Here is a 17,566-nt window from a genome sequence, read left to right on the forward strand (position 1 = left end):
TGAAAGAGAGGAGATATTCGGTGTTAAGTCGTCCTGCGCATTCGGTATTCTCATCAGGCCAGTTACTTTGGGAATAGAGGGAAGCACCTAGATCTTTGTTCTTTATTTTCCATTGCAATCATCATCACTATGGATGCGAAACAAGGTCGGTGGTTCAATCCTATTTTCTATTATTTATTTGATTGTGTTCTTGAACGCCCTATGGAGATCTTGGCTTTTGGGATTTTGTCCCTATTCGGATCGATTCATTCTAACATGTGGTATCAGAGCCTCCATAGATCCGTTCTTGAACCTATATGGATTCAAAATAATAGAACATAATAAGGGAATCGAAAATTTTTCGATTCAAATCAAGGTTTTTAGGTTTTTTCCAGTTTTCCAAAACCCGTACGGACACCGGTATTCTGCCGATTTTTTAGCCTGCGCAAAACAGACGATCACATGGGGCGTAGAGCTCGCAAAATCGAGAGTTTTCGGTGGTGGATCATTGTCGACGGCCTGTCGGACTCGCTCTCACTGTGCGGCAGCCGCGGGTGATCTTCACTCGCTAAGATGTAAAAAAAAAAAAAAAAAAAGACGGTTTTTGCTATCGTGCGCCTAATGCTATTTATAGCTTATGCTAACGTGCGCTACTCGGGTCGGGTCGACTCAGTTTCTGACCCGAAAACCCGATCCATTGACCCGGCTGGTGACCCGATTTGGGTTGACCCGAACCCGATTGGACCGGACCTGAACCGGTTCGTTCGAACCGGGGTTGAACCAAATTTATTTGGTTTGACTTTTCGGATCGGTTTGACCAGTACAGTCAATCGAATTTGGACTTGAACTTTGACCGTGCTTTCTGGGGGCTACGAGACTCCGTTTGGGGTCCCGTTTTTTGCGTTGGCTCTGTTTTTCTGTGCTCTACACAGTGGTGCCCTCTGTTTTGATCAGATATGAATATTTTAAATATTTTTGGTATTCTTTTGATGCATGTCCTATTATGAAATTTGTCGATTCGTTCCATTGGGAACCAAACTAATTTTCTGACTTACTGGAATACCTACTTTGATGAACAATACTATTGGCATATTTGTGTTAATTTTGAGATAGTTAAGCCCCTTGTCATAAAGTATAAAATAACACAATTTGTTTAAGGATGTAAGTAATTTTGGAATATCCCAAGAGAGGGTTCCATGGGTTCGATAGGATGCAGCCGCCAAAGCGACCTTCCTTGTTGGATTTATGAAACACCGGTCTCATACAGTTGTGGGATGTCCTTCAACTCTAATGTGTGGTCATACACCCAAAGGTGGTGGTCATGTATTGGTACTTGAAGGGGTACATATACAGTATGCATATGAATAGGCTGACCCTAGAATTATGCACACCCAAAGGTGATGGATTTTGAAAGTTGAGCTGTATTCCCATGGCCACTGGTATGTAGGGATTTTTACAATTGCAGGAATTCAGCCCAAAGGTGTTTTCATAACGATGTGTGTAAAATTCTCATTAGCTTATAAGGTTTCAAGCTGTACTTGCATCATGCTGATTATTGTACTGTTCATTGTTTAAATTTTCAGTCACATTTTCTGTCAATAATAACATGGTTACTATTGAGATTCTTACTGGGTCAAATTTTAAGAAGTGGAAAGAGGACATTATGTTTGCCATGAAGATGGCAAATGTGCATACGTCCCTTGTTATAGATAAACCAATGGACCTAGCAGCTAATAGTATTGAGGATGAAAAATTTGTGCATTCTGCATGGAAAAAGAGTAATTGCTTAGTTGTACTATCTATAAAGAGGTCAATATCGGAACACCTTAAGAGTGGTCTACCTGATAAATGTACTGCCAGAGTATTGCTGGATGCAATTTCCAAGAGATACCAAGTTTCATCGAATGCTAAGATTGGGAGACTTCTACAAGGGCTATTTAATATGGAATACCATGGTTCTGGGGGTGTTAGGGATTATATTGCTTGGATGATTGACTATCAAACCAAAATCAAAGCCTTGAATATTGTTCTTCCTGATGCCTTGATTGTTCATCAAGTTCTTAATACCCTACCTTCTAATTTTGACATCATCAAAACCAACTACCTTTCCTAGGATGATGTCTGGAGTATCGATGACCTTATTTCTAGGGTTGTATCCGAGGAAGAGAAACTACTTGTTATTTCCAAATCCCATGAGAGTGAAAAGTCTAAAAACCATACTCATAAGTCTGCCAATAAAGAGTGCGATCGGATTAACAATTTGGGACCTAAGAAAGACTCTTTCAAGAAAGAGAGTGATCGCTGCTTCTTTTGTAAGAAGAAGGGTCACATAAATAAGGACTGCAACAAATACAAGACTTGGTTATCAAAATCCAGGCCATCATGTAACGATTCTTTGACTTTTATTTGTGAGTCCAATCTATCATAAGCCTCATCCAGTACTTGGAGGCTAGACGGCAGGGCAACTAACTAAGTTACTTTTACCATATAGGGATTTATAAACCGGAAGAGGCCAAATCAGGATGAATCAAGACTTGTCATAGGGAATGATGGATATGATTGAAGTAAAGTTCGTGGGAGATATCATTTTATTACTAGTTTCTAGTTTTAATTTGACTGTAAAGAATACTTTTTATGTACCATCCTTCAGGCGAAATTTAATTTCGATTTCAGTGTTGGACATTGGTAGTTACCATTTTGAAATAAAGAACAGTATGATAAATTTGTTTCAAATAAAGTTGGTTCCTGCATTACGTCCAATGGATTGTACAGACTGTGTTTATCTCCCAATGATATCTACGCCTTCCATAATATTGAAAACGTTGTTTCCAAAAGACCCTTACCTAAAGAACGGTCTTTCACATTGTGGCATAAGATGTTAGGTCATATTTCTAAGGCAAGAGTGGAAAGACTGATAAAGTCCGACATCCTACCTACTCTCGAAAGTGATCTAGAAACTTATGTAGGTGATGTAAGGGAAAGATGACCAAGATAAAGAAGAAAATCAGTAGTCTATAGTTCGACTGTTAGAGGTCATTCACATTGACATCGAGTGGTCCCCTGTTCACCACATTATGTAGAAATTTTTTATTTCATCACTTTTAACAGGCGACTACTCCCGATATGGCTATCTGTTCTTAATTAAAGAAAAGTCTGAATTTCTTGACAAGTTCAAGATTTTTGGGACTAAAGTTGAGAAACAGTTGGGGAAAGTTATTAAAATTGTTAAATCCGATCGTGGGGGTGAGTATTATGGCAGACATGGCGATGCTGGATAGCTTAAGGGCCTGTTTTCCAAATACTAAGAGGACTCTGTGATAGTTGATCAATTTACTATGCCAGAAAGTCCTGAGAAAAATGGTGTCCCCGAAAGGCATAACCGCACTGGTGAAGAGTATGATTAGTAAGACAAATTTTACCTAAGTTCTTATGGGAGAAGTTTTTTGAAAACTACTCATTGTATCCTTAACCATGTAGTTACTAAACCCGAAATCATCTTAGAGTTTGGGGTGCCTGAGAAGTAAAACTATATTATCCAACTTTGAACAAGTTGGATCCCAGTGACTACTCATTACTATTTTGTTAGCTACCCGGATCATTCGAAAGGATATAAATTTTATAACCCATGAAGACACTAGAATTATGGACTTATAGGCGTGAAGTTTCGGAGTTTGATATGGCCAAAAGGAATGATTGTTCTCGGATCGTTCGAGATAGTGACATGGTTGGTACATTGGTACATGTTCTTCTACCTATTGAGACGGATGTGGGGCATACCACGCCATTAGTTACACTGCTGGAGTTCGGAGCCTGATATTGATAACGATCCTTGACATTCATGTAGCACCCGATGAGATTCCTCTTAATCGAGATGCGATTGAGGATCCTATCATTGATGCGATTCTAGTTGAGATTTCTCGATTCGGGGTGAGGCAGTGGTAGCACCATCACGAAATCCATCAAGGGGAGAAATTCGAAATACCATCTATCTATGAGGTCTATCTGAGAGAACATGACTATGACATTGGTTGTGTGGTTGATCCAGTTACTTATTCAGGCGTTGTTTCTAGTTCTCAGTTAGATTTGTGGTTAGATGTAATGAGAGATGAGGTGGAATCGATGAAACATAATGATGTTTGGGAGCTTGTTGAATTAAACCTAAGGGTCTTGCGGTGGATGGTTCAGACGATCTTGTGTGGACTCAAGAAGTCTATTTACGGTCTCAAACAAGCTTCCAGGCAGTGGTATTTGAAGTTTGACAGTATCGTGACTTCATTCGGTTTTGTGGAAAACAAAGCGGATCAGTGTATATATCACAAGGTCAGTGGGAGCAAATTCTATTTTCTCATATTTTATATGGATGACATCCTGCTTGCTAGCGGTGACCTAGGGATGTTGCATAAATGAAAGCAACTATTATCTAGGGAATTTGACATGAAGGACCTTGGTGAGGTTTCTTTTGTCCTTGGCATTGAGATCCATAGGGATCGTTCTCGTCGTTTACTAAGTTTTTCTCAGAGGGCTTATGTTGATCGTGATTCGGGAGAGGTTCAAGATATCTTTGGATTGCAAACCCGAGAATGTTCATGTTCTCAAACTGAGCTCGACACAGTGCCCGAAAAATGAAGCTGAGAAGGATGACATAATGAGGTGCCTTATACTAGCGCATTAGGTAGTATCATGTATGCTCAGTCCATGCCAGGCACCGAATATTACCTTTGTGATGGGTCTTCTTGGCAGATATCGATCAGGATCCTGGTCTTAGCCACTGGGTTCTTTGCCAAGAAAGTATTATGGTACTTATAGGGGATAAAAGATTATATGTAGCATAAAGACACATTCCTGAACTCAAGCTAGTGGGTCATACAGATTCCGACCTTGCTAGCTGTGAGAATGATAGGAGATCCACATCTGGTTAAGTTTTTCTAATGGCAGGAAGGGTAGTATTATGGAACAGTACAAAACAAACATTGGTAACCACATTGACTATACAGGTAAAGTTTGTAGCATGCCATGGGGTTGCTACTCAGGTTATTTGACTCAGGAATCTCATAAAGTAGTTGACCATTTTAGATTCTGTGGATAGACCCATCCGACATATAGTAATAATGGTTTTCTTTGTGTTGTTTATAAACAACAATAAATAACTTAGAGGGTCTAAGGACATGAAGGTCAAGTATTTGACCATAAAGGAGACAGTAAAGAAAGGTGACATTGCAGTGGAGCATATTGATACAGATGATATGGTTATAGATCCCCTAACCTAAGGTCTTCGTCCTTGTGTTTTGAAAGACATGTCATAAGCATGGGTTTAGGTGCATCATGGGATGCGGTTGGTTAGTGGGAGTTGTTTTGCTCCATTGTAAAATAAAGTTTATTTTCATCTGTAATTTTTATCGTGTGGTAAATCTTGGCTTATATGTATCAGTTGTCATTGCATGCAAAATTCTTTTGAACACTTGGGTGTTACATTTATTGACATGATGTATATATATCTAGTTTTAAAGACTTAAGGAATGTGTTAACCTTAAGCAAGGCTGGGGCATTAAGTTATTAGCTTAAAGGTATGTCTTGTAACACATAAAGTAAAACTTGAGTTATTCAAGATGAGACATACAGATTCGTTAGAATTATAAAGATTATTTCTCTAGTGAGTCTGTGCCACTTAAAGAAGAGAAATTTTGGACTGACAAATTGATAATACATAAGGAATCACTATGTGAGTATTGCCACACTACCACATTACATCCATGTTAGTAGAGTTGAGGGCTCTCGTGACCATGGAAGGCTCGTGTCGCTTGATCATAGATGCGATTACCGCCATGATTCGGTGTCTAAAACTCTATGGGATAGGATTGATTTTCTAATATGACCTCTAGACCAATTTATTTTAAAAATTGTGCACATAAAGTTTTCTTAAATAGTTGTTAGCCTGTGATTTGTTTTGGTCAAAACTGTTGTTAAATCCTTTAAAAAAAAAAAAAAATAAGGAATTTAATGTAAGTCCAAGTGGGAGAATGTTAGAATTTTAGTTCTAATATAATTCTATATGGACATAATTAAATCCCTAAACCAGGTTAATTAGGGTTTTGGTCTAATAAAGTGGGGTCATTAAGTTATATTAGAAGTCTAATGTGGACTGGCTTAGTGTGGGCCAGATAGATTCGTATTGGGACTGTGATGAGTCAGATCCTATAGGGATTACTATATAAGGAGAGCTAGGTCCTCCCTCTACCCATCACAACTTATTATTCTCAATTACTATTGAGGAGTGCATTATTGAAAGAGAGGGAGATATTCAGTGTTCGTCGTCCCTACGCATTCGGTATTCTCATCAGGCCAGTTACTTTGGGAATAGAGGGGAAGCACCTAGATCTTTGTTCTTTATTTTTCACTGCAATCATCATCACTATGGATGCGAAACAAGGTCAGTGGTTCGATCCCTATTTTCTATTATTTATTTGATTGTGTTCTTGAACGCCCTATGGAGATCTTGGCTTTTGGGATTTTATCCCTATTCGGATCGATTCATTCTACCACCCAATGCCAATGGTGGGTGGCAGTGGTGGTGGTGGCAGTGGCAGTGGCGGTGGCGGTGGCGCTGGTGGTAGAGGTGGGTATGTAAAAGAAGATGATGATTTGGAGAAGATGAGGGTATTTTGGGGTTTTTAGGAACAAGTATTTAGAGGTAAAATAGTTTTTTCAAATTAGGTTAAGATAAAATGATCATTTTTAATTAGTTTAGGACAACAAATAAGTGAGGGTACTTAAGTCTTTTTAGCTTTAAGAAAATGAAGCAAAGGCAAAATAGTCAAAATTTTGACATCTAACGGTAGTATTTAACGAAAAATATTGAAGGATGGTACGTGAAATATTGAACCGCTTGGAGAATACGAAGAATATTGGGTGCATTATAAGGGTGCGTGTGCTTTACCATTTTTTTAAATGCCCTTCAGACTTTCCTCGTCTTCACCAGAACGGCAGACGGCAGAGCCGTTCCCTCTCCGGTTTCCGTGTCCGTCTCTGTTGTTTGTAACTTCTTACTGCTGGTTGGTTGCTGGAGCTGTTCTTTTGCTTTTAATGAGCGGAGAAATTTTTCCTTTGATTTTGAAACAAAATGATAGCAATGTCTTCAATGGGGATTGAAATGTTGTATTTTGTAGTTATAATCAAATTGGGGTTTGGATGCGATCGGGAAGGAATATGCGGGGTGGGAGGAATTAAAGAAGAAATGAAGAAAAAATGTTCGGAATTCTTCTACTTCCATCACATGTATTTCCATCCTAGTGCTAAGAGAGCGCCACTTGTCTTTATGAGCATCCAATGGCTACTCGTATGTGTTCATCCCAAATAACGCCGATTAGGTCAAGTTTTCTCATCTTTTTCTTCCCAAAAACAGGAAGCAGATTCAATATCCATTATTCTTTCATCCATTGTTCTTTGTTCTTCAAAATGCTATCAAACTAAACCCAAAAGTGCAAAGATTCACCAGTAGAGCAAAGTCCTAAAATGAGTTGCAGAACCGAGGGAAGTGGGGCGGACATCAAAAGATGTGAGCAGAGCAGAACAAGCATCCATCGCTCTTTTCTTCTTCTTCCCAAAAAACGCAGAGCAAAGCCTCAGAGCATCACGATCGAACCCAGTCTGAGCAGAGAACAAAATACCCAATCTGAGCTAGATAACGAAAACCCTATTTTGGTATGCTGATTTGCATTCTCTGATTTAGGTTCGTTCACTGATTTTCGATCTCGGTGGTTCACTGCTCTACATCTGGTTTGCAAGAAGAGAATACAAAGGGTAGGGGTGAGCTCAGAACTTTTATTTCCATCAAATACCAATTTTTTTCCTGCTATTTAGCTAATTAAGTTGATATCCAACTAAACAAAGTCATTCAGGTTTTAACCTCTTAGTTTCCTCATTCTTCTTCTATATATCAGATAATTCTACGGATCCTTTCAATACAACGTGTATGTCTAATTTATTAAACCAAGGGAAATAACACTCTCACATATGGGCAACAATATCAAACTATTTATAGAAATCATTGTTTAGTTCAATATCTGATAACCTTAGAGTCAGTCAATATCTGATAATCTTATATGTCCTAATTCTTTGAACATGTAACACAGGACTAAAGAAATTCATGAAATTCATGAGGTTTATAAAATAAGAGATTTTAATAAGGAGAAAGAGATTTGACACAATGATAAGGAAATTTAATAAATTTCAGAGTTTAGGGTTCTCTGTGTGAAATGAGAGTGAAGATTTTGTTAGTTGTCTTTTGGAGTTGTTGGTTTGCTAGAGAAAATGCTGGTATTTGATCCAAACAAACGCATTGCATGTATCATGGGCCGGGTTTACTTTTGAGTACATCTATGAAAACTAGCTTTTGTTGGAGTTCAATTCTGTTAATTGTTCTTCTTTCTTCATATTGGTTGTATGCAGTTGACGACGCATTGCGCCACCCATATTTGTTGTCTTTTCATGATACAAATAATGAGTGAGTTTGTCCTAGGCCTTTCAGAGTTGATTTTGAGCAACCATCATTCACTGAGGAGAATATCAAGGAGCTCATCTGGAGGGAGTCTCTGAAGTTCAATCCTGACCCAATTCATTAGGGAATAGTTAAAGGTATTTGTACTGTAAAAAAGATCTTGGAAAATCAGAGTCCTAATACTCTATATCTGAATCTGCCCATCATAATCCTTTGGAAAAGATAAAAACTGCACTAGGGATGTTGGAAGTCGGATTTTTATCTGCTCCATTACTGACATGCTCCATTTTGCTCCATTTACCCCTTAGGATGTTGACACCTGTGGTGCATTAATCTGACGATTGATAATAAAGACTCCTTTCCCAAGCTTAACCATGGTTTTCAAACCCAACCCTCCTCTCTCTCCAGCGGCGGCAACCTCTCTTCTCCCTCGCCGGCCAGTAGCCCCCCACCCCTCCTCTGCTCTGCAACTTGCCCTCCCCTAACCAGCCTCCTCTGCTCTTCAACTTACCTGTCGGAGTTCGGAAATTTCAGAGTTTTGACTCCATCTGAAATCAACGATTACTTGGGCGAAGTGGAATATAGCTGGTCTTTTCCCACACCCTTTAGAATGTTGCTGAAATTGCTTAAATGGTTCTCACATGTTTTCAACTTTAATCTAAACTGCAAGGAGCTGGTTTTTCTTATTGTTCCATGTGTTTGTTTTGAGGACCAAGACCCTGTCTGTCTTTAACCAAAACAATAAACAGAGGTTTGGAGAGCTAATCTATCTTTTTATGGGTTGGGTTGCTTTTCAAATTCCAATGAAGAGAAAAAACAAATTGTAGAATGAGATCAAGATGTAGAGAAGAAGGAGAAGAGGGGGTTCTTTTTTTTTAATTTTTTCCTGTTAATATTTGTGAACATGTGAAGTGGAATGAATAATACAGTAGAATGGTTTCTTGCTTCTTTATTCTTAATTGCAGCTTTTTCCTCTCTCCTTTTTCCTGTGAACTTTTTCTTCTCCAGCGACAGAGCCGACAGCTTCCGCATCACTGCCATGAATGCCGGCAAAAATCCCGCTGGTTGTAACTCAGATCTAGGGACTAGGGCTACAAGCTCGCTTTTGGCACCTATGTTGCTAGGCACCTGTATCGATAACAACCGAGGAGACCTAGTTGAGAGAAGCAAACCCATCTCGGCGGTGGGAGGGAATATGGAGTCGGCGGCAGTGCAGGAGTTCAGCTGGAAGGTGGGAGGAGGGAAAGGGGCGGTGTTGCAGAGAGAGGGGGAGTGAGAGAGGAGAGAGAAACAGTTAACTCAAGTTAGGTTAGGGTTGAGTGGGTGAAATTTGGGGATTGAAATCTGACCGTCAAATTAATGTAAGACAGGTGTCAACATCTTAAGGGGTAAATGGAGCAAAATGGAGCAGATAAAAATCCGCTGGAAGTCACTAAACAAGATGTCATTGGAGCACATTCAATTTCTATTGAAACTTGTAATATACAACTCACAGCAAGAAGTTGGAGCAAATCTTTTCATAGGATCAAGATTCGTCAGATTATCAACACCTTACATACATGTTGGTGATGGGCCTTTTTGAGCTCCAAACCGTTTCAAGCTTTGCTTAGAGCTATAAACCATGTTTGGTGCAGGTGTTCTACCCCATTAATATCAAGGGTATGGGAGGACCTTTGGACATCGTACTTCTTAGGAAAAGATTATGAATATAGTCTTTTAAGGCTCATTAGTTCTGATCTCTCACTTTCTAATATGTGTTGATCTGAAGAATTGCTTTGATGTATTTTATGGATTATATCCTTTTTCTTTTTGGAGAGGCCTTTGCTGGTTTCGGAACCTGGAGCTTTGTATGATCTGCTACTGTAACAAGTTCCTCCCTTGAGTTTTATAGGTTGTGTGCACTGGTTAACTGTTAAGCAAGTACCTGACAGTTTTATATATATATGGTATGCACTATTATCCAAATTCCTCCCAACAGTTAACACTACTTGGAACTTCTGACAGTTTTATGTGTGTTAAGCCTCTGTCCATTTCAATGGAAAATAGTTTACAGCAATTTTGTTAGAAGCAGAAGAAGAATACATAGGAAGAAACAAAATTTACTTTCTTCAAATGCAATAGAAGAACTTGACAAACAACTTCCAATTTAATTGCGTCTCAGTCAAAATATACAGCTGCAACTCATGGAGAGCTGCTCATCTATTGTATGGTTGGGATTACAAAGCCAGAAAAGGTGGGTTGTCTGAACAAAAATGATTCCAAGTCCCTTTCTTCAATTGCTCCATAGAAAATATATTTAATTGGCTTCAAGAACAAAGCCCACGTTTGGTTTGTCGTTGAATGAAAATGTGCAGATTTCAAATGGAAAACATCAGAAAAGGTGGTTGTCTGTGCAAAAATGATTCCATGTCCTTTTCCTCAATTGTTTTCCGTAGAAAATCTCTGGATTTTCAAAAATCGATACCTACAATTTGTGATTGAATGTCATTACTTATAATTGAAGAAAATATTGCCATTTGAATACTAAGACTATCAGGAAGCAACATCCTGAGAGCGATGATGGCACTGTCTGGGGAAATGCAGGTGAACCTTCTGATGATGACATGCTTTGTGGGCAGCCAGAAAGCTATCCCATATAGATCCCAACCACTCTTCACTGCAATGCAGTCATCCCCTGAAACTACATGACTCTCTTCAATTCTAGCATTTGTACATGAATCTGCTTGAAACAGGAGAACCAGAAAAAGACCAATTCAGTGTCAACCCAGTTACTAAAATGAATCAGGAATTGAATTACCCCATAGTTCATAGTTCTCAGACAAACCTGGGTTGATCCCATCAGTGTTTGGTGAATCAATTGGTACGAGGATGGTAATGCCTAACACTAACACATTACTGCAATTAATCAAACAGTTTTGACCACAAGTCACAGATCTTTTTCATGGGGAAGATGAAAAATGAGACAATTGGTGCGAGGATGGTAATTGCCTTTTGAACATGGGATATTTCCTCTCATTTGTAATTTGTGATAATAAGGTACAAAGATTGACGGGAGTCCTCATTTTTAGGCTTTAATATTAATCAATAGCCAGTCTGAGGGCCTTAATGGGAGTGATGTTCTGAGTTTGTAAATTTTTGCTCCCTTTTCTAATGTCACTCCATTTTTGGCCTAGGAAAATTCAGTGGTAAGTTATGGTTGCTATCCACCACATCTTCTATATATATATATATGCCAAAAATGTTCTCTGTGCCAGGGCGTAGACTGTGCCCTGACACATGGAAGTGGGTGAAATGACCACCTTGCCTCCCTGAATGACAGGCCCATGTGTCTAGGTGTAGGCTGTGCTGCGGCACAGAGAACATCAGCCCATATATATATTATCCCCAAAGGAGGGAGGGGAGAGGGAAGGCGGATAGAAACTTCAATCACAACCATCAATGCTAGAGGCAAATTTGTAATTTCTCTCTTTCCAAGTACCAGCTCTCTCCCTCCCCCAGCCCCAGCTTGAAACTGAAGTGATCTCTCCCTACTTCTCTGATGATGATGATGATGATGATCTTCACTGTGTTTCCTGATGATCTGCTCTCCTTGTCTCTAACAGCGAACTCTCTCTTTCATATGTTCACAGTGGGGTTTGATGAGATTATAGACTTTACATAGATTGCAATTTTCAGGTCTAATGGTTCAAGGTTCCATAGAGCTCCCAGAGATCTATCTACCTCTGATCTCTCTCCCAGTTTCATTCACCATTTCAGGTTTAGAGTTTAAGGACAAAGGAGGATTCAGGACGCCAGAGAAGAGGATGAAGAAAATCGGTGTTTCAGGTTGACAATGAAGAGGAAGAACAGAGTGAGTGGACTCGTGTTCTGGGCCTTAATTCTGGCAGAAATAAACCAACAGCTCAGACTGAACCCAAACTCAAATTAAAGAAAGGCCCACATTAGGCATGTGTGAAATGCTGCGTGCCTATCACCGGCATGTTGGAACCCACACCCAGATTAATCAAAAAATAAAATTCTAAAAGGACACTCAAAATACTACTTGTGGTTTTGAGTCTTTTGACCCAAGTTAGTAATAAATGTTTTACTTAAGATATTATTCATAAATAAGTAAATATTTTCTATTTAAATCCAATAAAAATAGTCAATAAATCAAATTCTAAAAGGAGAATAAGTCAATCCCCAGTTTTAAAATAAAAATTGGATTTTCAAAGATAGATGTAATTTTCAACTTTCAAATGAGATTTTTTCTAAAATCTAAAAATTCCATAAATATTAATATGATAAAACATTGCTAAAAACCAGAAGAGTGGTAAAATGTTCATTTGTTTTGATGTCTAAAAATTTATATTCATTTAGAACGAATTTAATAGCCTTTGCACACGCCAAATAATGTTTGATCGAAACATAACTTTATATATAAATCAGATATAAGCAAGCTTAGACTTATTGGAAAGCTCAAAACAAATGAATAATTTATCGCTCTTTTGGGTATTAGCAATTTTTTTTATCACATTAATGTTTATGAAAATTTTAGAGTTGATAAAACCCCAGTCAGCATTTAAAAGTTGAAAATTACACCTATCAATAAAAATTCAGTTTTTGTTCTTAAACTAGGGGGTTGACTTTTTATCCTTTTAGAATTTGATTTTTCATCTATTTTTATTGGATTCAAATAGGGGGTGTTTGCTTATTTATAAATAATATTTACTTAAATGTTATTTGATATAAATAAGTGTTTGTCCTAATTTCGAGTCAAGTTTCGTCAAGTTTCAATGGGAATAAGTGAATTTATATAGGTGTTCAAGTCGAAACATATGAAATTACCAAACTATGGCCAAAATAGTGTTGAAACCATGCAACTAGGACATCCTTCACACGCTCTTCTATCGAAATGGCCCAGGCGCACTCCACTCCTTGATATCTTCCATCCCTTAGTAGTTATTGTTTTCTGTGGGATTTTTGTCATCAATGGGATGATGAAATTGTTTGGATCACATTTTTTTTTTGGGGGGGGGGGGGGGGGGAAGTGGTGTTGGGGATTTTTTTTTTGGTTCCTTCTAGTTTGAAGGCTTTTCACCTTGTACAGTTTTCATGTGTCATTAGAATTTTCTTTATATCTTGGCTAGCCTATGCAATTTTGGACTGCTGTTTCATGGTTCTCTCTCAAGTACATCTATTGGTCTCAATTTTCTGAATATTCTGTAATTTTGTAGCTTTGAAATATCTCAAGCATCTATGGGTTTTCATGTATTAAAATCCTCTGTAGTACCGACAGGGTGGCAATGCACATCCGGCGGCACAGCAAAGGCCATGTGCCATGTGTGCCATCTGGTCTTTGTTGTGTCATCAGATGTGCACCGCTGCCCAGCCTGTATTGCAAAGGATCCTGGTTCGATTTTCATGCATGTGTTCTGAAAGGGGATGGTTACAGATATAAATTTGTCTTAAGCAATTACAGAATTTGAAAACCCATAGAGGTTTGAAATATTCTGTAATTTTCTGAAAATGATCAGGTCTCAATGTTCCATGTTACATGGAGATAATTGCTTTTGTGGAACTTTATTTCTTACCTCTTTCTTGTTCACACAACTAAAGATCTTCCAAAAATACTTGTCCTGATTATTAAAGAAATGAGAGAAGGAGGCTTATCGGATAAAGAAAATAAGGGAGTTGAGGGAAAAGAAGCACGCAATAGGGTCTTCAGTTGTGGAGTTTTTTCTCTAATTTAGCCTTTCAAGATAAGTTAGTCTTTCCTTTATCCTTTGCATCAGTAGAATTTCTTGATGTTTTACAGTAATGGTTGCTTGCTTTTTTTAAGGTTGGTACTGTAACCAACCTTAACCAACCTATATTGGACCTGCATTGGGACTGACTTTCATAAGGATCCAATCCAATGGGGGTAAAGTAAAGAAAGCAGCCAAGTGGTCAGTTATTGGTCATTTCACTAACGATTTCACAAGAAAATAGTAACCTAATGGTGCTGGCCGGTTTGGTTCTTGTTGAGTGGTCATACTGGTTCTGTATTCAGACCCCTGCCTTAAAAGTTAGGTTAAACTTGAATTCAAGATTGTAGGGATCAGGTTTGGATCAGTCCCTGCCAATCTTGGTTCAATCTGTGATGCATCAGCCAATTCATTGTGCTATGTACAAGGATTAGTGCCATCCTATCATTGAAACCTTGTTTCTACTTGTTTATTGGCTTTTGTTTGACTTACTTTTAACACAATAAATTAATTAAGAATACTCTAACCTGTGTCCCCTAATCAATGAGTACTTGATGGGTCTTTAGCTCAAATTGATAGAGCACTTGGAACATGAGTATGTTCTAAGGGGATGGTGGTTCAAATCCACTAAGACCCTTTTTATTCAATTGTTCATAGCATAGTCAGTTATGACACTAATTCACACAAGAACCCAATTTTAATGGCATTTTTTAAATTTGACATATTTGTATAATTACTTTGCTTATGTTAATGAAATATTTTAATTTTATGTTAAGATTGGTGAGAGAGAATAATTTTACAAGTATTTTTTGGGATCATTTAGAAGGAAATGACATTATTGTAATTAATATTAAATTTAGAAAAATAGGTTTTACCAAACGACATTTTTGTTCTATTATTGTTTCGAAAACGTTATTGAGACCGTTACTAAACGGCCATATTCATACACAGAACGCCGTTCTAGACTAGAAACGCCAAACAACGTTCTTGACCAAGAACAAGTGTTATTTACCAAAACCGTTACCAAACGTAGAAAAGCCAAAGAAATCAATCTGAAGGTCAACAATTGTTACCCTAATAAGTGGCCGATCAGATGGTTTAGATCAATTGATGAAAAACACCTGGGCAGTCCGAGCAGACCACGGAAAATAAGTGTCCGCTTGATAACCTTACGGGTGTTTTTGTTATGGTTATGTGCTGAGAAACAACAAAACAGTTTTTTCATTTTCTGTGCTGAGAAATCGTTTTTGACCCGCTTGGTAAACCAGTTCTTAGACACAAGCAAAACCTTTCTTTTTAAAAAAAATTAACAAAAGGATATGTTTGGTACATTTTTTCAATTTTACAAAAGAGCATAGTGAACGAAGATAGGAGTTTTTATTAGGCACACTTTTCCAATTTTTAGTCAAGAAATGATAGAACAAAAACACCAGAAACTGTTTCTCGTAAGATTTTCAAACGAGCTCTAAGCCTCTAAGTAGTACTTGTTTTTCAATATTTGATTTGTTATTATTTTGAAAATGAGCAATAATTTTGGTTATTCGTGTGTAAAGAAAAAGAAAATTAAAAGAAAGATGGTTCCCCATCCACGTCAGCCATCTGTGTGTACCCCTTACGGTTAAATATGAACGCTCCGATTATAGCCATTTTGGCCATCCCCAGCCGTCGATGTTATCCCAAAACCCTTTTTAAATGCCCTTCAGACTTTCCTCGTCTTCACCAGAACTGTAGCGCTGTTCTCTCCCTGGTCTTCGTGTCCGTCTCCCTTTTGCTCTATCAATCTATCAAATCTTCTGTTCATGTTGTGGACTTGAAGTAAGTTGTCTGGTGGGTCTTAGCTGTAACTTCCATGGCTACAGTAGAGGTGGATAAGCTTCCTCCGCTCCTCTATTTCTGCTGCTGGTTCTTTTGTTGTTAATGAGATTTGGCCGAGAAATTCTTCTGTCTTAGATCTAGGCACCGTTTGACAACATTTTGTTTCTGTGACGATAATGTTTCCAGCACACAAATAGAACAGAAAAACCGTTTGATAAATCCGTTTTGTTTCAAGTATTTTTTATAACAAAAATCAAAATTTATAACAATTTATGCCTAAAAAAATGTTTTTGACATAACAACAATTTGTTGTTTTTACATTTTTTGAACCAAAACCTAAAAACTATTTATTACACGATAAAACTCCCATCTCTCGATCTTTCCCTGACCCAGGCCATCTCTCGACCATTCTCTAATCATGCCTTCTTCTTCTCTGCCGAGCTCTGCAACCAGGTGAATGCCCAGATAGATCTGAACTTCTTCTTCTCCGTCAAGCTCTCTCATCGTTGCGTGTTCATCGTCCGAGATCGCTAGGTCTTCATTATCCGAGATCGCTGCCTGTTCATCGTTCGAGATCGATGCGTATTCATCGTCCAGGTACCCTCCCTCCCATATCACTCGTTCATTCTCTCAATCTGTCGCTCTCTCTCTTTCTCTCTGAGCTAGTCTGATCATCTTCAATGGGAGACCATAGAAGGTTGCAAGGAAGCTTTGTGCGGAATCTGTACAAAAAACCCATTTTCCCTTTCGTTATTCTCTCATCATTGAACCCTAGGTTTTACAAATCTCAAAATTTTCATATATTCTTTATGATTTCTTTTGTCTATTCCCTTGTTGATTTCACAAGCCATGTCTTCTTCTTAGCTTGTCTATTCGTGTGTGTATTGCCTTCTGTTGTTCAAACTTTGAAAGGCCTTTTCTCAGTGTATCGTGAAAAGAGTGCATTTGTTATGTTGTGCTTATGTCGGTGCACTTTCATTGCGGTGGTGTCTGTAACCAAATGAATTTGGTATTGGATTCCATTAAGTTTTCTGAAATTGGGTGGCAAAAAAAATTTGTCGTCCGAGCTAATGGTGGGAAGTGACTCCAGATAAGACAGTCTTCCAGCCCTTTCCAATGCATTTCATTTTTTTTTTGGATTCTTTTGTTTGTGGTTCCCCTTGCAAATGTGTTCTTCAAACTCGAGAGGATAATCCATTCTAGGATTACCATCTACAATGTGAACAGAGATTTTTTTTCCCCCTCCCTGAAACTCCTGCCATCTAAACTCACAGAATGAGAAACTCTTTTAGAATTACCATCTTCTTTGTGAATGAGAATTGCTTATATTTCCCTCTTCCCGCATTTCTTTCCCTGACATGTACATATTTCATTGTATGGTTAATGGTATCTTCAACTCCACCTATGTAATTATTAGCTGGTTCTGGTGTTTATCCAGACAAAGTTTGTTAAGTTGGATGTGGTTTTGTGTTTGTGAGTTTGATTGCGAGGAGGATGCTTTAAGAAATGCTTATGGTCGGAGGTATCCATTGGTTAGAATGATTAAATTTAT

This window comes from Telopea speciosissima, chromosome 4 (assembly GCF_018873765.1).
Source record: "Telopea speciosissima isolate NSW1024214 ecotype Mountain lineage chromosome 4, Tspe_v1, whole genome shotgun sequence".
In the NCBI taxonomy this organism is placed as follows: Eukaryota; Viridiplantae; Streptophyta; class Magnoliopsida; order Proteales; family Proteaceae; genus Telopea; species Telopea speciosissima.